The sequence below is a fragment of the Corylus avellana genome, chromosome ca2 (genome assembly GCF_901000735.1).
Source record: "Corylus avellana chromosome ca2, CavTom2PMs-1.0".
NCBI classification, from domain to species: domain Eukaryota; kingdom Viridiplantae; phylum Streptophyta; class Magnoliopsida; order Fagales; family Betulaceae; genus Corylus; species Corylus avellana.
Window position 1 is genome coordinate 22614034 of NC_081542.1, and position 5837 is coordinate 22619870.

Below are 5837 nucleotides of genomic sequence, written 5' to 3' on the forward strand. Positions count from 1 at the left end.
TCATTTGATGTAAATGATGTAGCCGGGAAGTTTACAAATGGTCCTCCTTCCGGAATTTTTCCTTGTTGTTTATTGAAAGACAAATTTAGATAATTGAGGTGCACGAGTGCTTCCAAGGACTTGGGAATCTCTCCAACCAATTTATTACTGGAAAGATCCAAGACTTCCAAGCTTACCAATTCACTAAACAATTCTGGAATTGAGCCTTGTAATCGATTCTCTTCTAGGGAGAGATAAGCTAGATCTTGGAGGCCTCCAAATGTTGTTTGGATATTACCTGATAATTGATTACTTGATAAATCCAATACTATTAAAACCGTCATATTTCCAATTTCTAGTGGGAGAGAACCACTTAAAGAATTTGATGGCAAGTTGACAACCAAGAGATCTGTAAGGCTCCATAGGTTCAAGGGAACTCTAGAAGCCAACTTGTTACCGGCTAAATAGAGCTGTCTTAAAGAAGTAAGATTATTCATGCATGTAGGAATGTCTCCAGAAAGCTTATTAGAACTTATATCCATTATAGACAAGCTCTTTAAATGACAAAGATCGGATGGGATGGGACCATCTAGCCTATTTCCCTGGAGGAACAAACCTTGGAGCATGTGCATTCTTCCCACTGTATTTGGGATAGGTCCAGCCAATTCATTGTAGCCCAGGGACAAAATTACCAAGTTGTTTAAATTGCCAATATCTCGAGGAATGCCACCCCAAATGTTGCTATCATACATGTAAAATTGTTGAAGAGAAGTGGAGAGATTTCCAATGGAATTAGGAAGGATGCCGTTGAGTGGATTTGCAGCAAGAACTAAATGTTTGAGATACTTGCAATTTGACAAAGAAGAGAGAAGACTCGATTCTTGAGATTCAAAGGTCAAATTGTTGTCTCCTAGGTTGAGCCACTCTAAGAGCCTTAAGTTACCAAGTGATTCAGGAATTATTCCTGAGAATGAGTTATTAGACAAATCTAGGCTATACAACTGTGAAGCATTGGAGAGAGAGCTAGGAATTTTTCCACTGAATTGATTTCCCCAAAGATGAAGTACTTGGAGATTTGGGAGGAGGAAGCCCATTTTTGAAGGAAGATAGTCTCGGAGATTATTTGAAGCTATGAAATCTTTTTTATTGCTGAGATGTTGAAGATTTCAAATGGAATTGGGCCGGTAAAGCTATTGAATCCAACACTGAACTCCTCTAGAATTTTCAGATTACCAATTTCGCTTGGTATTTCACTTGCCACAATATGAACAATCTTGCATTATTATTATACTTTTATAAATCATACATAAAGTGTACCAAAACTTTAAATAGCTGTTAAAGTAATATGGTTAGCACTTTATTTTATATTTTCTCTAACATATCGATCGATATGTTGAGGTTGGGTGTGGCTTTTCACCCCTCGCACGTGGCCACTCTAATTTTCTTTTCCTTTTAGGTTTTGGAGACTTCTCCCCAATTTTGATTGGAATTTGTACTCTTTAGCCGACTTGGATGGTGAGCCGATTTTCATGCTAGGCGCCGCACTTGTTTTGGTCTTTTGGGAGAATTACTGTGTGCAGCCACCAGTTATTGGGAATAGAACCATCTCCAATTTATTTGAACCAGTGAGTATTCAATTAGTTATAGTTGATGGTTATTTTTATCATTTCACTTTTTGAGGTGACAAAAATACCTCTCGTATATTCTCTAGTTTAAATGAATTGGAGAGGATCCTAATTCCAGTTATTGAGATTGTGCAATAGGGAGGGCGTGGCTGATTTTCTTGGTTTTTCTCAAGTGCTGCATAGATAGAGAGGGAGAGAGAGAGTGGACTACAGGAAAGAAAAACAGAAGATAAAATAAAAGGTTGCAAAGCAATAGTGAGAGGGACTAGCCGCCATGCCATTTGTTCCCTACAAAAGAGAAGTTTGTATTTCAATGGGAAGAACAATTTTTCTGTTTGGCAAAGGAGGATGAATGATCTTTTGATTTAGAAAGGAATCTACAATGCATTATTGGAAAAGTCGAATAAAACCTAGAACATGGACGATGATGGCTGGAAAGAGATGGATGTAAAGGCTGTCAGTGTGATCCATCTTAATTTTTCAGATGAAATTATTCACAGTGCGATTGATAAGAAAAATGCAGAGCCAATTTGAAAAAAAATTAAGAGTCTTTATATGGTGAAGAATTTGACAAATAAGTTGTACGTGAAGAAACAATTATATGATTTATAGATGGAGAAAAATATAGATTTGCTGGAGTATCTAAAAAATTTGAACTTGTTGAATACACTTTTGTTGAATTTTGGAGTGAAGATTGAAGACGAAGATAAAGTGATACTTTTGTTTGTATCCCTTCCCTCTTCTTAAGATCACTTGGTTACGAAGTTGTTGTATGGAAAAGAAACTCTAGCGTTTAAAGAGGTGACTGAACTTGTCTTGTCACATGAAACTCAAAAAAAAGCTTGACAATGATCATCAGGCTTCTCGAAGCACAAAAGAGATAAGTCAAATGGGAAGAATGGCAGAGGCAAGGGCGGAAATACCCGTTGCAATGGGGTCATGGCAATCAATTACTTATCATAAATAATTTTTAAAGGTAACTGATATAATTTTGTTCACTACTTTCTGACATAACATATTCCTACTTTTTTCATGCTGACCAAAAGTGATAATCAATTAAATTTCAGACATTAATTTGTCTAGTCCTAGGAATTAATTAATTACCTACGATAAAATTTGTTGTTGTTTGATGGAAAAGTACAATTACCATTTAGAAACCAATATTAAAATTTGATGATAGACTAAAACTTAAAGAATACAAAGAAAAGACTTAACATACCTCCAAATATGTTGTGAGCATGGTTAAGTTCCCAATTTGCGAAGGCACTTTTCCTGTGAAATTATTACCCCACAATGATAAATATTGCAGTTGTTTGCACTTGAACAAAGCGGCTGGGAGTTGGCCATAAAATTGATTAGAAGTCATATCAAGGTTTTGTAAGTTGGGAAGATGATTAAACATATCTTCTAAGAGTCCACCAGAAAGCTTATTGGATCTGAGAACTATGACTTGCAGTGAATGCATGTCGAAGATAATGGAGGGCATCGGCCCGAAAAGTAAGATTTTTGAGAGATAAATTTCTCGTAAGGTGGAGATGTTGAAGATGGAGGAAGGTATGGAGCCTAAAAGCTTATTTTGACTAAGATTAATTCTTTGCAACGAAGATATGTTAAATAGAGAAGGTGGAATAGTCCCTGTGAAACAGTTACCATAGAGTGACAAACTTTGAAGTTTGGTTAACAGTCCCAACCATGATGGCATTGCCAAAATTATTGAATCCAAAGGATAAGTGTTGCAACTGGTACAGACGAGTCAGCTCATTAGGCATAGAGCCATGAAAACCATTGTTTTTCATGCTTAGAGAAACAAGATATGAAAGGTTTCCTATATGAGGAGGAATGGTTCCTACAAGACCCATGTTAGAAAGGTTCAAGGCTGTGACTCGATGATTACCAAAACCACAAGTGACACCGATCCAACTACAAACATTAGTCCCAGTAGACCAATTGTTTGTCAAAACATTATAAGGGTCATAAGAAATACAAGCTTTTAAGGTAAGAAGAGAAAATTGATCCGTGGCAATGTTAGGAACCAGAGCATTTCCTAAACTAGCCATGTAACATTGTGCTAAAAGCAGTTCGACATTGAGGAGGAATAGGAAACAAGTTCTGTCCATGAGTAGTTTATGTTGGTTGAGGTTTTGGGATGGGATTAGTGTGGCACTCAAGGATGGACAAGAGAGGCTGATATATATAAGGAATTAAATGGCAGCAACCAAAAATTTAGATATTTCTATCAGAGTATAAAGCAAACAGTTTATCATCTAAATCTATGAAATTTTGGGCTGTGGCTCTGTTTCTGGCCGGCCATCATCGCAAGAAATTAAATGGACAAGTAGTGACTATTTGGAGAAGTGGTGGCCTTTAGTTCTTGTCAATACTATTTGTCGCCCAACTTAATTTCTGTATCTATCCAAACTAAAGCAAATGGCACAAGCGGATAGAATCCAACAAGTATCCCAACAAGACTACATCTGTTGGTCTGACCAACAAAATATTCTTGCACAAACATAAAGGTACAAACACATATGTAGTACATGATCTAAAAACTAATATTTGTTGGTCAAACCAAAAAATATTTTTCGTCGCATCAAACATTTGAAAATATCAAAAACATTTTACAAAAATCATTTTATGCTGAAATAAATGGAGCCTGGCTTGATTTTTCCTCCCTATAAATACAAGAAAGCCAACTCATAAAAACACCCAATTCCTTCAACCAGAGAAAAGAGTTGATAGAAAAATATTTATAACCTCCCAGCATTCCCATACCTTTGTCGCACAGTAGATACTCTTTGTGGCTACAAAGGATGGGGAGCTGTGCCACAAAAATACATGGCAAAACATTAGCTAATGAAATAAGGGCAATCCAAGCGTCTAAACATTACAAGAAAATGTAAATGGCACACTCAAATACACATAAAATATCCAAAAGAAATACTTAACAAAAAAAAAAAAAAAGGAAAAAAGATTAAAAAAAGTCACGAAAAAAAAATTCAATATCCATTATTATTATTAGCTTTCAATTGTGAGAATCGCTTATAATCAATTATTAGCACTTATTTATTTGGCCAAGCTTTCTTGTCTTGTACACTTTAAGTCCTTTGCTAGGAAACATAATTGGTTAATTTTGTTTTTTGTGCAGATTTCAAGCTTTGTCCAAATGGTGGTAGAACCAAGCAAACTGTTGATATCATTCTGGGGTTGCAATTGGAGCAGTATGCTTACTACTCTTTTTAGTGGGAATCCTTTGGTGGAAAGGTTGTTTGTGTAGGACAAGAGGGAGAAAAACAGGTACAGCCTGTATCAATTGCTTGATTCTCAAATTGACTTAATTGCCTCTACAGAATCAATTTTAAGGAGTAAATGATGCACAAAGAGTAGGTTGTCTTGACTTTTGAACTTCTTTAATTGTGGTTTACTTATTTTCACTTGCTAGAGAAATGTATGCAAGTGTGCATTATTAAATTCAGATACTTAATGTATTGTTAGGTGTAGGCTTATTAACAATATCTAGGCTTTGATTTCCTTTTAGAAGTTGTTGGTGCGTTTTTCAGTCCGAGGATTTGCTAGCCAGCGAGTTTTCTTCATGGTTGAGCTATGAGAGGACTTGTATGAAAAATGGTGTTCTTGCAAAACAAGGGCAAGATCAGAGAGTCTCCAGATGGGGCCAAAGACTCTCCAATGCTTAAGTTAGCATCTTTATTCATATATAAATCAATATGTGAATGGTGAGTAATGTGTCTGAGATTTATGGGGAGAGCGAAGGGTTAGAGAGAGAGATAGAAAGAGATGTGTCTCTGGGAGAGAGAGAGAGACGTGGGATGGAGAGATCCTTGGAAGCCCCTGGGGGAGGGCTCGTAGGAGAGGAGAAAGAAGAACCCCTTATGCAGGTCTTCATTTCTCCTTTTATTAGTAGTGCAAAAAATGGTCGACATATATCACATTGTGAGTGGTTGATAGCACATTGTAAAAATAAGTGTAAAGAAATGGGGCCCACTGGGGGAGATTTTCTCCGCAAGAGAAGTGTTTTGATATGTTATGGTTTTCGAATATTAATGCAGTGTTAGTTTGCTCTAATAAGAGGTGTAAGTTAAGTAAAATTATTTAGGAGAAATTTCACTTACCCTTCATGAACTTACACGCCTTTTGCAAACACCCTCATAATATTCAAAGTCTTTTACTTTGGTGTATTGAACTTTGATTTCCTTCCACTTTCTCCCTTCCGTTAGG

At 36.4% G+C, this 5837-nt stretch overlaps 1 long non-coding RNA gene across 1 annotated transcript in view; it reads left to right on the forward strand.

Annotated features, from left to right (window-relative positions):
* LOC132168647 (uncharacterized) overlaps nt 1-4805 on the forward strand; it is an 8448-nt gene extending 3643 nt beyond the window's left edge. The window contains exon 4 of the long non-coding RNA XR_009438900.1: nt 4750-4805. This is a non-coding gene — a long non-coding RNA (uncharacterized LOC132168647). The remainder of the gene's footprint in view (nt 1-4749) is intronic.
* Nucleotides 4806-5837: the final 1032 nt, after the last annotated feature.